At 41.9% G+C, this 19008-nt stretch overlaps 1 protein-coding gene across 3 annotated transcripts in view; it reads right to left on the bottom strand.

The window, feature by feature from the left end:
* LOC146347279 (uncharacterized) overlaps window positions 1-18742 on the bottom strand; it is a 275533-nt gene extending 256791 nt beyond the window's left edge. The window contains exon 1 of one of the 3 annotated variants that reach the window (XM_084848123.1): window positions 18614-18742. The gene's annotated coding sequence lies outside the window, so the exon portion shown is untranslated. The remainder of the gene's footprint in view (window positions 1-18613) is intronic. The other 2 variants (XM_084848122.1, XM_084848121.1) reach the window with 2 other exon arrangements.
* Window positions 18743-19008: the final 266 nt, after the last annotated feature.

The raw sequence follows: 19008 nt of genomic DNA, 5'->3' as shown, positions 1-19008 counted from the left end.
GACTAACATTGGATACAACCCTCTGATTCTATTTTGATGTTACTGTATAAGGCATTTGTTTATTCATCTGCCATCGTTTCTTCCCCTGCTATATCCCCACCATGCCTCTTACTCCTACTGTGTCCTGTTACTTTGCAGAGATTGTTCAGATGAATGCCAGTTCATACAGCTGTTTTTTGTGTGAACACATCACTTCATGTCCTTCTGATCAACAGCTGTCTGTAGCTCAGCCACTTTATTATTCCACCAGTTTTCTTTCCTAGCACAGGGTCTTGCCTGAGCTAGTTTCTTTGCTTTTAAGCATTTGTCATTCAGCTGTACGAGATGAACTTTGTGTCAGGAGCCAAATTAAGACATAGAATTGTCATCTTTTTCATCAAACCAATTCTGGTGTTTAGAATGAACAAAGCTAGTAATAACAACTTCGTGCACAGAATCATAAAAAATCTGCCATTCACTTTCAACATCCTAAACTATGTGTTGTTCCTGTTGCATTGTTTCACCAAATCTGTGCTGCAATTCAGACATCTTTCCTTTGCACAAATAATTTCTTCTTCATTTTTAAGACACGGAAGCTTCAAAACACAAAGCATTATATTTACTCAATAGAGGCATTGTGGTTCACAACTTAAGTTATCTAGTTAGGATTTAGTTTTGGTTTTAAAATTTAGACAATGTTCTAACGTTCCACCATAATAGACTCATCTGGAAAAGTCCATTACCAGTCACTCTTTTGAAAACCTGCAACATCAAAAAAAAATGAGAAGTGGCTGAAAAGAATGAAATTTAACCTACTGATCAATTATGTAGGCTCAAAAGGAAAGTTACCCACAAGAGAAATCCTGGAGGATTTAATAGGCCCAGGCTAGTATAAGGTAGCCTAATCCAATATGAATGTTTCTACGCTGACTGGGCCCATTGTAAATTACATTAAAATTTACATGCATAGAAGCAGTAAACTATAAAGTGTGACTGGTGGTTGTTGTTCAGTCGTTAAGTCGTGTCCGACTCTTCGTGACCCCATGGACCATAGCACGCCAGGCCTTCCTGTCCTCCGCTCTCTCCCGGAGTGTGCTCAAGTTCATATTCATTGCATCGGTGATGCTATCTAGCCATCTCATCCTCTGCTGTCCCCTTCTCCTTTTGCCTTCAATCTTTCCCAGCATCAGGGTCTTTTCCAGGGAGTTTTCTCTTCGCAATAGGTGGCCAAAATATTTGAGCTTCAGCTTCAGTATCTGTCCTTCCAATGAGCTCTCAGGGTTGATTTCCTTTAGGATTGACTGATCTGATCTCTTTGCAGTCCAGGGGACTTGTAAGAGTCTTCTCCAGCACCACAGTTCGAAGGCATCAATTCTTTGGCGCTCAGCCTTCCTTATAGTCCAGCTCTCACAGCCATACGTTGCTACGGTGAAAACCATAGCTTTGATTATATGAATCTTTGTCGGCAAGGTGATGTCTCTGCTTCTTACTGTGCTGTCTAGGTTTGCCATAGCTTTCCTCCCAAGGAGCAAGCGTCTTTTAATTTCATGGCTACAGTCACCATCTGCAGTGATCTTGGAGCCCAAGAAAATAAAATCTGTCACTGCTTCCATTTCTTCCCCTTCTATATGCCAGGAAGTGATGGGGCCAGGTGCCATGATCTTCGTTTTTTTAATGTTGAGTTTCAAACCAGCTTTTGCACTCTCCTCTTTCACCCTCAACAAGAGGCTCTTTAGATCCTCTTCGCTTTCTGCCATTAGGGTGGTATCATCTGCATATCTGAGGTTGTTGGTAATTCTCCCGGCAATCTTAATTCCGACCATCTGCTGTATTAATCAATTTTTGCAATACAAAAAAGGACTACAGATAAGAGGACACTGCCATAAACTCAAATAAGCAAGTCAGTTGGGTAGACTTTTTCTACACAAAGAATTCATAACTTGCACTTTCTCAGCAATATGAAAGAAGCATCTTTAGAAGAAATGAAAATGGAACTGGCAGGTGGGTTTGGTGAAATAAAATGGGAAGGAATTTGATATATTGTTAATAAAAGAAAGAAGAGGATTATTGATTTTATTCAGCATTATGGAATGTTTATGGGATAAGCTGAAGTCTGCAATATTACTGAGTTTGATCCAAGAGAGACAAAAAGAATACTCAAGATTTCTCTCATTTGAATTTTCTTTATGTCTCTTTTAAAGCAGATATAGAGGCAACTCAGAGCCACAATACCAACCACTGTCACTAAAATTAAAGTCCAACTTTCAGTCCAACTGCTGTATTCTCCCACTCTCTTTTAAACCCTTATATGAAATAACACTCCAAATTAGTCAGGATTAACAGCCTTGTGACCACCACTCCACAGAAATTGTCTGTGCACCCTAGAACATGCCCATAAAATTTTCTGCAAGGGTTTTTCATCAGGCAAATTGGTGGGTGCTTTCAAACAAGGCTTTTATTGTGCCATCCCCGTGCCCCATGCATGGAATTTTATGGGGGTCCAGATGATGCTATCTCCCATTTGTAACTTTCCTGTGTTTTTCCACCACTTTGTCCTTTTTCTTCCCACAGAAAATCTATGAAGGAGAAAAAGATGGAATAGCCCTAGGAAGTACCCAATGTGGAAAGGATTCCATGAAGCCAGGAAGATTGAAAATGTTTGGTCTAGATTAGCGATGGAACAATCTATTTCCAGTCCATGTCAGTTTTACATTGGTTCAATCATACATTTATTTCATCCCATTTTCTGCTTTAAAAAGTAAATGTATGAAAATTCACCTTTAAATTGTACACATTTTCCCCCCCCGCGCCCTCAAATGTTCATTTTTGTATGCATTTCCCCAAAAAATATGCATTTTTGTACACATATTTCTGGGTGGGAACTGCATTGCAAAAGCGGGAAACGTGTGCAGTCCAGAGGATAACTGCATTCTGCTCTGCATCTTAATATGGGAAGTACAAATTAGGTTGGCTTGCTTAAAAATGTAAACCCAACAAAGTTCTCCAACATCCATAGACTAGATTAACATATATGTTAGTATGATATAAATAAAGGATACAAACCCTCTGATTCTAGTGTAGAAGGTTCCAGAAATTACATTCAGCATCAAGAATAACATGACTATATGGCTAGTGATGACATGCATATTTGAAACGGCCAAAAAAACCAAGTGTAGAACTTTCATGAAACCTGTACGAGGGTCAAGAAGCAACAGTAAGAACCGGACATGGAACAACTGATTGGTTCAAAATTGGGAAAGGAGTATGACAAGGCTGCATATTGTCATCCTGCTTATTTAACTTATATGCAGAGTACATCATGAGAAATGCCGGGTTGGATGAATCACAGGTCGGAATTAAGATTGCTGGGAGAATTATCAACAACCTCAGATATGCAGACGATACCACCCTAATGGCAGAAAGCGAAGAAGATCTAAAGAGCCTCTTGTTGATTGTGAAAGAGAAATCAACCCTGAGTGCTCATTGGAAGGACAGATACTGAAGCTGAAGCTCAAATATTTTGGCCACCTAATGCGAAGGGAAAACTCCCTGGAAAAGACCCTGATGCTGGGAAAGATTGAAGGCAAAAGGAGAAGGGGACGGCAGAGGATGAGATGGCTAGATAGCATCACCAATGCAATGAATATGGACTTGAGCACACTCCGGGAGAGAGCGCAGGACAGGAAGGCCTGGCGTGCTATGGTCCATGGGGTCATGAAGAGTTGGACACGACTGAACGACTGAACAACAACAACAACAAAAGAACTTTCATATCACCAGATGCAACATTCTGAGATGAAAGCAGTTCTCACATAGAATGGCATGTCATAGAGTGAGAAATGGAGTGATTAGATATGGAGTGATCTACATGGATATGTGAATCAGTCATCACTCCAGACTGAATAAAGTCTCAGTTTTTTGCTCCTCTCACATGGCTCTGAGAAGGCTTGAGAAGCAACAAAGCTAAGACAGAAGGACAAACCAATATCAAACAGCTACAGATTTCATACACCACCATGAATAGGGCCATTGCTCACCATGAGAGGCAAAATATAAGTAACAGGGAAAAGCAATTAAACCCTGTCAATTGTAATGTAATCTAAACAAGTCCTTTCTTCTGTTATAATATGAAGATATTCCATGTGCTTGGCACTTTGTCATCACATTCTCCTGTTTCGTTGTAGAGGTTTTTGGGATGTTCTACAGAAGCTGGATTCATTTGTTCAGTAGGCACTATTATAGTCCTTTTCATGGGTTAATTGAAGTGTAGGACACTGAGGAGGCTACAGGCTGCCAGGGAGATGATTGTACAATAAAAAACAGGACACTTGCTCTCACTCCTCGGCCACCTCCTAAGTAAGGTAAGCCCAAGAAACCTGAACCCAACACAATGAGAATTTCTCTGACATTTCTTCACCATTGAATTTCTTTTCAAAAACAATTTATTTTCTATCAAATTGAATGAGAATGGTCGAGAAAAATGTGGGAGAAATTTTCAGCACAGCACTAGTATATGTGTGTGTGTGTGTGTATCCTGAGTATTCCTATTCTCTCAGATTGGAGCAATGGTTTTCCCTGCCAATCTTCTGTGTTTCCATTTCAAAGGTCTTAATTGTCTTCAGTGGATCATCCCTAAGTTCTGGTCATGCAGGAATATTTTGTTAAAACTCATTACACTTGATTATCTTAATAAAGTTTAGTAAATTTTCTGTTACTTCTAGCCCATTCTCAAATATCTTCCTTCAGTGTAGCCCCAAGAAAAGTACAAGTCATATTTTAAAGCAAAATATTGTGCATTAGCTTAAAATGCCCTTGAAGATCCTGGCCAACTGATGTAGTGTTCCCTAGCAAAAACTTAATGTGTAGCAATTGGAATATTGCATTCCAGATGGATGCCTGACTGAGGGTGGGTGGATTAATTCTCTCCTATTATTCACTTCACTCTCATGAACACGCAAGAGAATGACATTTCAGTATCAAGCTACTGATTTGCCTCTAGGTTTAGCTGAAAGCTTAGGTTAGTCACTTTCTTAAAAATTTGATTTCCCTTAAAGGTGACCTGAAAACTGAGACAGAGAATGGATTTGCACCCTTTGCTTCTTCTGTATGATACATAAAAGAATGTTGGAAATTTTTGTTTTCACAGGTTATACAGGCCTGATAGGACAAATGGAAGAACAACAGTATTGCCAGCCTCTGCCCAAAATGGCACATTTTCTTTTCTTTTAAAGCATGAATAAAATGTCTTTATGAGTAACTGCTATGATGAGTAAAATAACAGTTGCATATCACATGTGCCACATGTAAATAACATAACAGTGGGAGCTCCAGAAACTGTATTTCAAAAATTATAGGCTCAATCCAGCCAAAGTTAAGCATTTTTTGTGAACCATTGACTTCAATTAGATGGCATATGTAACTCTCTCCTTCTGAGTTACCAAGTTACTTTTGGTTGGGTCATTCCTTATGGCTTCAGTTTATGAATTTGTTAACATATCAACATCCTCTGTAATATAGTCTTAAATAAAGATTCCTGACTAAAATGCAAAACGTCACTGACGTGCAGGTCCATCTGCAGATAAAAGAGGTGTTGTGGCTGCTTTGAACACATATCGTGTAATTGCACAAACCTCAATGTGAGATTTACATCTCATGCCTTATTCACCAACTAACAAAGAGCTTTCTTGGACACTGAAACAATACACTGAGCTTAGTAAAATATCATGGTGTGGAAGAATTGCCTAAATTCACGCTGCTGCTTATGCTCCAGAGCCCGACGCAGATAAATCAGGTGGTGCTGTTATAAGTACTTGCTGCCTTCACACTTTCAGGCACTGTGCTCTGGGGCACACTTAACATGCCAGCCAGACTGAGGAAAACCTGTCTCAGTGCCCCAAGACAGCAGAACCACAGGTGCAGAAATTTTCTCAGCGTTTGCTGATACCACAAGGACGCTTGAAAGTGGCGCAAAGGAGAATCAAGTCTGAAGTACTGCGTTAGATTTTGAAGTTTTACAAGAAAGCTACTTAGTTACTTTGAAGAATGGGAAGCTTGTCACATAGGAGTCTAAAGCGTATTTCTCCCACAAATTTATATCAGTGTGATTGTCATTGCTCCTTTCTCCCACCCCAAAGAAGCTTTGGCCATTTTATTTCAGTAAGGGGCACAGGAATTGCTAACAGGCCATTCTCAGGATCCTCACATAATTATAGTTCCCAGAACTCCAAGTAACCATTATTCCATTTTTATACTGGTTTAAACCACATGCAACCTAATCCTATTCATGTTAACTCAGAAGCCAGTCCCTACATTCAATGGGGCTTGCTCATAGGTAAGGGTACAGATGATTGCAGACACAGTACTGATGTGGATTAATGAAAGTTTCATGGTCAATATAAATAATTTCTATCCAGGGTTTCTGTTGTCCATCCCTGTGCTATTTCACTGTTTCAAAAACATAGTTCTTAAAATGTTTCTACAAGTTATTTTCCCATATATTTAGAGACTAGTAATCCTGGAAATGCAATTCTGTCATGTTTCTTTTTCTTCAGTATAAACATTTTATTACATAGGATTAAAACCAAAAGCAAAAGTTTGGAAAAGACACTGGATTTGATCCAAACTTAATCATGCTTACAGTAGACGCATTCAAATCAATGTGACTTAAGTTAGTCATGACTGAAGTTAGTCATTGTATTCTAGGTTTTATTCATTATCTTTTTGACTTACTTCTCCTGCCTTAGCTACTATCCTGATCTATAACTTTATTTCTGTGGCTATCTTGGACGTTGGTAGCAGCGCCATACACACAAGAATATTGCATTATACAATACCCTGTTCGACTTAGGTCAGTGATCATCCTTGTCATAAGAGACATATTGTGCTTTTGTCTGCATCACAGATGCAATGATATGACTCACCTGTCTATATGAATGCACCCCTACATGAGACTCTGTAGTGAAACTAAGCAGCTGCCATTCACAGGAGTTTCAGGAAAGGCGTTATATCAGTGTATTGTGCAAACATCATCCCTAATAACTTTCCTAAACTCCTGGTTCTTAAGAATACTATCCATGGCAATGGAGACCAACCTTTGTGTCAACTGTGCCATGTCATGTCCGAGCCTGTACCATATAGTGCCTATCTGGAGTGCACTAAAGTAGATGTAAAGCTGTTCCTACCCCAACTGCCTTGGCATGATTTTGCCTCTAACCTACTGAAATGGAGGCCAGTCAACAATGATGCATGGAAGAGGCAGGCGGGAGAGCAGTCCTGACTGTATGGCATAGGCAGGTGTGCCTCAAAACATTGCTTCTTGAGCCACTCGTGCTGCAGCTTGGTTGCCTATGGTCTGTGACAGGGACGGCCAAGATACAGCCCTACAAACACAGCTATAATCCTCAAAGCAACTTCATCTGCACTCTGGTGGCCCTCAATTTTTAATCAAGGTATGGTGCTCAACATTTCTCTAGTATAGAAGAGAAGGTATTAATCTGCATGCATTTCACTGCCAATCTGACTTTTGATGGGATCTTCCAGAAAGCATACTTGGCTCTCAGTTCTCTCTTCCTCAAACAATGACCTCATACCATCTGAATATCTATCAAGCTTTGTTTGTTTGTTCAGGTGTTTATACGGCACTTTTGAAAGCAAAAGCTTTCACAAAGTGGTTTGCAATATTAAACTGGAATATATGCATTAAAACAATAAAAAGCAATATAACAAATAATACAATAGAAACAAAAGACATTCAAAATAGGAGTCCAAAAAGCAAAATAATTAAAAGGTCTTCCAAAAGAGGAAGGATTTCAGAGCATGCCTAAAAACCGTGAGGTAAGGGGATTGGTGAATCTCCCAGGGGAGTCATTTCCACAGTCCCTAGGGAGTCACTTCCACTAAGAAGGCCCTATCTCTAGTCCCTGCTACTTGGAACTTAGTTAATAGCAGGCCTGAGAGCATTTTACTCTAGATAATGCCAACCTTATTATAGAGCCTGGTCTATTATTACAGAATTCATGAGGATATGGGTTTGTATCAACTCCTGGGTTAGTATGTAGTGCAAGTGCAACTGGGCTCCTTTGTGGGTTTGCCATCCTTGGTTTATGCCAAGAATGGGAAACCTCCAGCTCACAGGCCAAATTTGGCCCAGGCTGGCCCATCTGGCCTTCAGAGGGGAGAGGTGGCAGGAAAGTATTCACAGCTGAGTTCACTTCAGTGTTCCATTGCCTTCCCTGTGCAGGCAAGCTGTCAGAGCAGCAAAGCTGGCTAACTCGCCTCACTGTTCTGTCACCTTCGAAGGCAGCTGAGCCTATCACTCACCCCACGTGAGCTCCACCAGCCAGCGTCTCAGTCAGGGAGCTAGCTTCACTCTGTTCAGGTTTCCTCCAGCTAGGTAATGCCCAGGAGGAGCAAAATAGGCTTCCCAACTGAGGTACCAGCTGAAGGAGCTCCAGCCAGCACTTGAGCTGGGGACCCGATGACATCCAGTAGTGGGGGACTACTCCCAACATCACAGGCAGGTCCCTGGCCCCTGACTTCATCTGGGCTCAACACCCACTGGAAAATACAGATGGCCTGTTCTGACAACAATTTCCCAGTAGCAGAGTATGTTTGTTTGCGTGTTTGTTTGTTGAAAATTGATTACCTTTTTCACGCATGCTGAAATGTTAATCTCAGGCTTCCACCACAAGAGCAAATCACAGTGAGATGCATCATTCATCACAAGCTTTCCAGTAGTGAGTTGAACAATGGCATACCAACTGCAGTCTGACCTATTTCATGACTGCTGACTCACTGTAGGCAAAGTGGCCACAAGCATGAAGATGGACTCAGACTGAAAGTGAAGGTGAACATTTTCAGTTGCATCATCAAAGCACTATCAAAATCTCATCTACACAAACAAACCTGATGTCTTACACCGGTTATGTTCATCCCCCACCCTACCCAGCCCCGCCCCAGACATCTTTCCTTGAAACCAACTAACAGAGTCTGAGAAATTGATTAGGATTAAAAAGTGGACCTGTCAGTCTCTCAACCACACTCCCTCAATCTTCACCAGCATTTACAGAGAAACAAATCCAAAAGATACTATTTTAGAGAGGCTGTCAGCCTTTCCAAAACACAAACGACAGATGAAACTTCATGTGGGGTCCAGCTTAAGTTCTGTTTGCTTCAGAGGAAAGCCCGTTTCATATCATGAAACAACAGAAATGGATTGAAGGGGCCCAATTCAGCTCAGGCTCTGGCCAAATCCAAGGCACATACCTAATTCCCTTCATTGTAAAACCCTGTGGTCCTCCCTTCTTTTTGGCCCAAAAAATGCTACATTCTCCAACAAGGGATGCCAAAGACCAAACCTTTGCCACATGAGGAAGAAGAGAGACTTTGAACATTTTTGATGGTTTTAACTAATTCCAAATTCTCATCTTGATCTCTCATAATTTTCATCATCACACTTTCCGCCATTTAAAATATATGCATTCTTCTGCCCCATGTATTGCTGTTACCCCCAATATCTTAAAGAAAAATGGAGTGGCTTGTACCTTCCTACAGTTCCCAACCCCTTTTCCACCTTCCATTAGGTACTTTCATATTTCATAATCTTGGCTTCAAATTGGTCCTATATGTGGCTTTCCAATGAGTGTAGCAACCACAGGGCAACATAGAAATCAGATGATAGTCATATGATTACAAATGCCTGAAAAACAAATTGGGCAAGTGTTATCCATCTACTGCCACTGATTGATTTTGGGGGGAAAAAACCCTTCCTCTCCACATGATAGATCCATGTATGTGTGTTAGATCTTTAGCAGCCCGTATCAGATAATGAGGTGGATTAAAGAAAAGCAAAGGCAAAAAGTTTTTACACTGTAGTAGGAAAGGTGTCATTTGGAAAAACATCACTAGTATGGGAAATGGGAAGTGATTGATTGGGCCCGTTCACATGATCATGGGAGGAGGGGGTAACAGAACCACATTGCAAGGAGGGGTAGGGAAACCATGCTGTGTGTGCCATGGCACACACACACACAACTATGGAGCCATGCAGGGCAGCGTGGTTTCCATACCCATCCCCGATCCACGGTTCCCTCATCATCCTCCCACCACTGCAGCCTTGTATCCCAGTGGCCACAACGACAAAAAGGGGTTGTGCCAGCTGCTCCAGCCATTGCTACTCAACCATGACCATAGAGTTTGGCCGCTTGGGCTTGAGTGTCACCAGAACTTCTGGGCACTCTAGGCGGCCATCTCTATGGTTGCCGTGATTTATCCAGGGAGTGGCCAAATTTACCTATGGAGCACCAGACAGACAACACCATAAGCCACCCTGGGACCCCATACCCACTCTGCAGAGGTTGAGTAACAAGGGTGGGTAACTTACCAATCATGGGTGGAAAAAACATCTCCCACACGACATGCTAACCCATCATGGGTCACTCCCAAATGCTACCCACAGTGAGTTAGCATGTCGTAGGAACCCAGTGATTGTATGGGGGTGAGATTTTTAAAAATTGCTTTGAACATTAATGGTTCAGGTCCTTCCAAACTATAAGCTCACTGAATCCATTATGTCTTTACAGAGCAACATGTAGATAAATATGCTAACTCACACACATTCACTATTCTTATATATGAGAGCACACATGGATGCACCAAACTAAGAATAGATACCATAATTAATGAGAACTTCATAGCATATGAATGCTCGGTTTATTCTCAAGTTGAGATTGCATAAATGTTATCTCAGGACTTCATAGTCACAATTAAAGATGTGAAGGCCCAGAAAAAAACCGGGGTGGGGGGTGGGGAGAAGAAATACAAAAACAAAACAAAACAGAATTTGTCCTTGGGGGCAGGGGTGGAATGGGGGAAAATAGGCGGGTGAAGAAAAGATTTTGCATATGCTCAAAGACATGTTATACAACATATTTTCCAGATAGTTGTCTTGGTATTGGAAGTTATAATAGCAGATAGCATGTTTAGGATTTTGTTTTTGACATTTTGCCCCTTATGAAGGCAAAATATATTATACCCATAATGTGTCAGGCATAGCAAATCTTCTAGAGAGCTCCAATAAACACATTTCTCAGAATATGCCAAGGTTCACCTTAGTTTGTTGGAGTTGAAAATGTTAATACCTTATATCAGGGGTGGGTATTTTTTTTTTGTTCACCCTAGTGGGTAACTTTCAAGGGGCAGCATTCCAGTGGTGAGTGAGGCCAAAGCAAAAGTGGATGTGGCCAAAGTCACATGCACCTGCATCCATCTGCACATTCATACACATGCACTCATATAGAAACACCCATTCTCACAAATAACACACACACACACACACACAGTTGCCCCCTCCCCCATGCACAGCAGTTTGGCTTCAAAAAAGCCCCCCATTGGAGCCAATGGGAGGCTTTTTAAAAAGCCTAAGTGCTGTGCAGGGGGCAATTTTCAGGGGGGTTGCACTGAGTGGGGAGAACATAAGAACATATGAAGAGCCCTGCTGGATCAGACCAGGACTGTATCTCCACGACAACAGAAGGAGAAGGAAGGAGTGGCTACCCATATTTTTCAAGGAGCTGGTTTTGGTCTGGGCAGGGCAGGGCACCAGGAGCGAGTGCATCACTCCATTCTAAGTCGCTTTGCATAACATACAGCTGGGTAGGGTTGGGGGGTTGGAGTAAACATCATCTGACTGGCAGGGGCTGCTCAACTAATAAGAGAGGCTTCCCCTGCCCCATCCAGGCTCTCCCCCCAGTGTCTCCTTTGATAAAATCTTCCTCCTGTATCAAAATCACTCTGCTTCTTCCCCTGCCCCACGACACAGTACTTACTTTCTTAAAACAACAGTCAGCACAGGAACTCAGTGTTCTCTCTGCTTTGAAGCTGCTGAAGCTGGGAATCATAGAATCATAGAATAGTAGGGTTGGAAGGGGCCTACAAGGCCATCGAGTCCAACCCCCTGCTCAATGCAGGAATCCAAGTCAGAGCATCCCTGACAAATGGCTGTCCAGCCTCATCTTGAAGGCCTCCAGTGTGGGAGAGCCCACCACCTCCCCAGGTAATTGGTTCCATTGTCGTATTGCTCTTACAGTCAGGAAGTTTTTCCTGATGTTCAGCCGGAATCTGGCTTCCTGTAACTTGAGCCCATTATTCCGTGTCCTGCACTCTGGGATGATCAAGAAGAGATCCAATCTGTCTTTTTCTCCCCCGGCATTAGTTACTTTCTTAAAACAACAATCATGAGGACACAGTGTGCTCCCAGCTCTGCTGTGATCAATCGAAGCTTCATAGTTTTACAGCTTTGATGTTAAGGCTTCTAAATGGGAATCTCAGTAATTCTAGGAGTTACTTCTGAGTAGACACTAATTGCTTCACACTGGGAAGGGACAGGAAACACAGGGGGAGGGGAACCCAGCTCCCATTTTAACCCACAAACCCTATAACGAAAGTGTGAATTCATTGCTTCTGAAGGCAATAAACGAAACACTGGAGAATTGCAGCTTCCGTAAAGCACTTTACAGCCCTTAGTGCTTTAAAAACTGCTATTTCCATTGAGGGGGATCTCTGTAAATTCTGATGTGTGCATTCAGGGGACAAGACTCATTGAGCATGATGGGGGTTACTTCTGAGTAGACCCTAATTGGTTTGTGCTGGGAAACACAGGGGACAGGAAACACCCCTTGACCAGGTTCATGGTGAAAGGCACACCCCTGGGCAGAGCTAGCATACCTGAGGTAAATGCAGGGGTTGGGACACACAGCAACTATACCATGGAGAATCTGACTTAAGGAAAAGAATCGGACTTTACGCTGTCTCAGGAAATCCAGTTTTTCCCTGATAAGCTCCGGGGTGACTGCTGGATGGCTACGACGTCATGTATCCCTAATTACCTCAACACGCAGCCAGCTTGGAGTAAATCACCAGTGGAGACACTCCCCAAGGGTCCATCTCATCCAGAATTCTTTTCACACAGTGGTCAACCAGCTGTCCACAGTGTATTGAATTTGGTTTCAGAAGAATGGTGAGAAGTCAGGTGTGAACTCGCACAGAGTCATACATAGTGTCTAGTAGCATATGTATACGTATTTGGTAGAACAGTTAGCAACTATTATGAGGTTAGAGTTGGTTTTCATAGCTGTACAGTGAAGGTCAGTGCCCTTTGCCAGTTAAATAACGAATGATAAAGTTAGATAATGAACAGTAGCTGTCTTGCACAGTCTGTATTTTCCTTCTGATAAGAATGGTCCTTTCTCTGCTGTGAGAAACTTTCTTTCCTGCCAAGAAATTAGCCCTCCCCTTCTCTTCCTTGGTGAAGGGAGGAAGGGGGGGGGGTGTTGTGACAGTCTTTAACTCAGTGAGACAAGCCCTATAAATTCCTGGGCAGGTTGGCTTGCTACCTGTTCTCATGTGAGAGCGGGAAGGACACCACCAGCTCAGGAAAACAGCCCCTGGGTCAACACCTGTTGCATCCAAGGAACCAATGCAATACCAGTTTCAGGGATTGTGATCTACCAATAGAGGCCCATGTGTAAGCTTTTCTTTGCTTTTATCATCCACATCCATTTTCCATCAATAAACTATCATTCTTTCACACCAGTGGACGCGAGTCATATTAGTAACTTTGAATCTGTTTAGAGAGGGTGCTGGCTAGATCAGGACCCAGGTTTAAGACACACAGGAAATCCACAAGCAGGACATGAATGTAACAGCACCCTCCCACCCATGTTCCCCAGCAACTGGTGTACCTAGGCATACTGCCTCTGATACTGGAGGTAGCATATAGCCAGGACTAGAAGCCATTGATAGCCTTCTCCTCCTGGAATTTGTCCATCCACTATTGGGGATAGGGGAGGGTTCTCTTTCATCTCCAGCTGAGATACCCCCCCCCATCACCCTCTGAAAGCAATTAGACTTTATTAAAGCTTCCACTGGAACCAATGGAAACTTAAAAAAAAAAAAAAAGCCTAATGGCCACCGGTTCCTCACCAATGCCTTATATTAACAAACAATTTCCAAAATTATAATAGCACACATTTTTAAAAGAGGGTGATTTGGGGGAGGTGAAAGGGATGAAAATCTTTGTGCTTCCTTCTTTCAAACTATCTCTAGCCCTGGAGTTTTCTGCAGTTCAGATGTTAACATCAGAAACAAACTAGGTGGATCACAGATCTGTCTGCTCCCATGACTAATAATTCCCACTGAGTAGGGAAAACAGAAAATTAACCTACAAGAAGATACTGATATAGTCCTAAGAGATACCAGAGGATGAATCATTCCTGGAAGTGAACCAGCTAAACTGTCATCATCACAATGACGAACATTAAGATAACAAAGAGTTCACATGGAAGGTGACTAAAGTATGGGTGGATGCATTAATGCAAGAGTCACCAGGTATGATCTGATAAACTATGGCTTCTTATGAAAGTCTACAGTTTAAATTGCCCCTTATTACCATGCATAACAGCTATAGTACCAGCATATGACACACCCTAACTCAGAATGGTATGACTAACCAGAACAGCCTTTGCAGTAATTCGTGTGTGTGCGCGCGCTGTGCCAAAAAAATTCTTCAAGTTTTTTTTTATCATTCTCATTCAATTTGATAGAAAAGGAATTGCTTTCAAAAAGAAATGCAAAGCAGAAGAAATTTTGGAGAAATTCTCATGGGTTGGGTTTGGGGTTCTTGTCCTTACTTTACTCATGAGATGGCCATGGAGTGTGCGTGATTATCTTTCCTTGTACAATAATCTCTGGCAGCCTGTAGCTTCCTTAGCTTACCATGCTTCAATTAAAGCTATCATGAGGAAGACCTCATGAGGTAATTCTTCCCATGGGGCTTTTTCAGTTCAGGAATGGCAGGTGGCCTGGGACGTTGCAGAGCAATGGAAAAATATGTAATAGAGAGAGAAAACACACACAGCACCCTCGGCCACTTCACAGTGATTAGGTAAGCTCAAAAGCCATAAAAAATAAAAATTCTGCCTCAGAAAAGTGGAAGCTTCAACATTGTTGATGCTGTTGCCACCTGCAGGAGCAGTGCAATAAACCAAAAACCCTTAGGAAAAAAAGAAAAGACCTGTGATAGAAACCCCTGCCAATAGTGGGCCCTGTCTGTGAGAAACTGCTGGAGAATTTCTCCTCCCCTAGGAGAAATTCAGTGAAATTGTCCCCCCAATTTCTCTTCCCACATATAGGCTGGAGAATTTTGAGAGGCCATTTGTGCACAGCTCATATATATAAGAAATTTATAATTTCTATACCACCCAATAGCGAAGCTCTCATATACATATGAAAACTGGGAAAGAATAACAGAGTATACAGAGTTTTTATAGCAGCAGTATACCTAAATTGACATAGGTCTTCATAGCCGCATGGCCCTGAATGGGCAAGGAAGCTATATTGACCACCATTTCCTTAAAAAATGCCCCCTCCAATATTTATTTTGAAATGTTACAGTGACATTTCCACTGAACCAACCAAACTGGTGTACAAAGGCAGATAGGATACAAATGCAACCCCATGAAAACCAAGTATGTAAATTCAGCAGCACAAACATACATTTATTTATTTATTACATTTCTATACGGCCCAATAGCTGAAGCTCTCTGGGTGGTTCACAACATGTCAACTCATTCCAAGTGCCAGTGTGAAAAGAACAATTTTGACATGCCTCCTAATGGCAGTCAACAAGCATTTACTAAGGTGGGCGTTACTGGAGGAGTGTTCCAGAAAGTAGGTGCCACAACTGAGAATGACCTGATCCACATCAGCCTAACATCTCGAACAGATGGGATGCAGAACTGGGAATTTGAATAGAAGGCTCCTAATGAGCCAAATGGATGGAGAAACATTTCCTTTATTTGTATGCCAAAATACATATAAATGGTTATTTTGTCCAGGTTAATTTATACATTCCCATTTACAAGGATTACATTTTTAAAAAACTTCTTAGCTTACACAGTATTTTGAAGATAATTCCAACCTGCTATAGAGTCATCAAAACCAGTCATTAGAGCTTAAAGCTCTGGTGCTCTTGTAGGCCTGCAGACAGGAATGCAACTGCTTCAAATGGAATTTCTCTCCACTACGGTGTAGTCAGCAGGAGTAATGATTAGTGAAGCCACCAAATTTCATAATTAGTCAGCTCGTTGGTTGAAATTCATCCATTTGTAATGCTCACTTTTGTAGCGAGCCTGGATTGATGTATTACAAATTTGCTGTTAAGACTGGAATTGATTGTGAGCTTCAGAGCATGGACAGTAAAGTAGTACACAGATTTCTGTCCCCTCCCCCAACAGAGGGCCGATCTACATTGTGCCCGCCATCGCAATGAATTCGGTGTCCTGTCGGGTTAAACACTCTCGCATTAAAACGTGATTATCCACACTCACCGATTATCCCCGTTGCAGTGCTTCATCAAATGCGCAAGCTCGGTTCACACTCGAGCGCTGTACTGTTTTCCTGTTCTTAAAGATGGAGGCTCTCATTGGAGGATCAGAAACTCTTCCTGTTTCTGCTGATTCCACGCCCACCACGCTCATAGCTCTCGACAGCCCCATGTTGTCTTCTGGCTACTGATTGCATAGCTTCCTCAGCACTCAATGTTTCCTCAGCAACAAGCAAAGGGCTGGATGTGCGCACGCTTGTCTGATCTCGGAAGCTAAGCAGGTTGGCCCCAGTCAGTAGTTGGATGGGTGACTGCCTGGGAATCAGGCTTCCTACATTGAGCAGGGGGTTGTTCTATCCCTTCAAATTAGACAAAGTTTTACACCCTCCAATCCTCCACTTCAGGTTGTTTTTTTTTTAATTAAGGCGTTATCTTCAAAGAATCGTGGCTTCTCTGCGATTTTTTTTTCTAATTCAGGCATGATCTTTTTTTTTTAATCTTTTTTTTTAATCTTTTGATTTTTTGAATCAAAAATTCAAAGATGTGAAGCTTCAGATCTTCAAATCTTCAAAGATCATGCCTGAATTAGGGGGGGGGAAATCGCGGAGAAGCCACGATTCTTGGAAGATAACGCCTTAATTTAAAAAAAAATCCAAAGTGAGGGATAGGAGGGGGTAAAATTTAGTCTCATTTGAAGGGATAGAACAACCCCCTGCTCAATGCAGAAAGCCTGATTCACAGGTGGTCGCCCATCCAACTACTGACCGGGGCCAACCCTGCTTGGCTTCCGAGATCAGACAAGCGCGCGCACATCCAGCCCTTTGCTTGTTGCTGAGGAAACATTGAGTGCTGAGGAAGCTATGCAATCAGTAGCCAGAAGACAACATGGGGCCATCGAGAGCTGTGATTGGACAGGAGGGAAATACACACATGACCATATATGGACAGGCAGGGGAGGGGATTATGACCAGATATGGTAGCGAAGGTGGAAAATCAGAGCACCTTAAGGGGAAATACCGGGATATCGGGGTACTGAAAGCGGGAGCACGGAAGCAGGAAATTCCGGTTCCAATTCGAGGTGGGTACTGCATAGTGTGAAAGACGGGTGGCGAAACTTCATTGGAAGCGAAAAAACCTGTAAGTGTAGTTCGGCCCTAAATTTTCAATTGTCTTACCTCAGTAGCTGCACTGTATAATAAAAAGATTCCCAGGAGAATCTCAGAACTTGTAGCTCCACCCTCAAATTAGAACAATAGTTCAGAATGTGTTTACTGCAAACATCTCAGGTCATCTAATTCCCTCCTTAGAATTTACATGGCCTACAACATGGTTCTGGAGAATGCTCATCCATGTTTCCACTCTGAATTTCTTTAGGCAAATGTAAAATGGGCTTGCTGATTGTTCAAAGCAGTTGGCAGGTGTGCAATTCTAGCCTGAGGCCCCAAAACCTGTGATGCAATCCTGACACTTCAGCTGTACCCAGCGGAACATCAAGCTCAGCTGAGGATAGAGACCTGGGGTTTTTTATCAAGCTTAATGTCCCCTTGAGCAATAACTGAGTAATACTCAGTAATCAATTTTATCTATTTTTCCCTTCCAAATTCATAAGACAACTGTAGATGAGGAAAACTATTAGCAATTATTTCCATTCCATTTGAGCATCAGGATGAGCCAAGGACAATAAATAGAAAGCAAGGATTTATTTATTTATTTATTTATTTATTTATTTAATGAAGCAGGCACAGCTATTCTGACTACATTCAGGAAAGCCAGCTCCATTTTGCTTGCCAAGCAGAATATATAGACTACATTCTTTCTGCTAACCACCCTGATCAATAAAGAATCATCCTTTAAGAAATTGCAACATTTCACCAAGGCACACAATTCATGCTATCAGTCAGTGATCACTACTTTTACATTACAAAACCTTTGCTAAATGAATGGTGCAATCTTATCTATGTCTACTCAGAAGTCAGAGTCCCTAAGTTCAATGGGACTTACTCCTAGGTAATAGAGCTGCAGCTTAAAAGGAGGATGTAGCATGGTTTATGTAAAATGCTCCCTCAGTTAATTGTGTGTGCTGATATAGAACAGCTTTCATCCTGCATTTTAAATATTCATTTCCAGTGAGTTCACTGAGTTCTTATGTTTTGTACATAAGATAAAGGAAAAGTACCATCACTGTTGTAAATAAATAAATGCACCTTAATAAAAACCATTTGAAATAAGGAAGATAGCTGCAGTAAAACCTACCCACAATCAGATGCATATCCAGGCTTTTTAAGGTCTAGCAACAATAACGTTGATTGTTTTGCCTTCCAAGAACCAATACAATAACCAGCCTGAGCCACAATTAATGGCTTCACACTCCTTTTTGAAACTGTATCCTTACTTTGGTTTCTATAGCAATGGTGACGTGGAGGTTCTTTGGTATCTACTACAGGAGTAAGTGGCCTCTGTCACCCTGAGAAGCCTCTTTTGTCTCAGGTTTCAGTTTAGCCTGGCAGGTCATGGTCACATTTCTTAGGAAACAAACCAGTTTCATAACAAAAAATATATTCTGGATGGGTAGCCCTTGTCACTTAAAAAGCACGTCCCGAACCCTGCAACTGCAGCAGCCCTTCCTGCTTATAAGCTGTGAGGCTCCA

The sequence above is a fragment of the Heloderma suspectum genome, chromosome 4 (assembly GCF_057233095.1).
Source record: "Heloderma suspectum isolate Gila_16-S chromosome 4, 16-S_ref, whole genome shotgun sequence".
Lineage (NCBI taxonomy): Eukaryota > Metazoa > Chordata > Lepidosauria > Squamata > Helodermatidae > Heloderma > Heloderma suspectum.
Note: the sequence above shows the minus strand (reverse complement) of the source record. Positions and strands in the feature narration are given on the sequence as shown.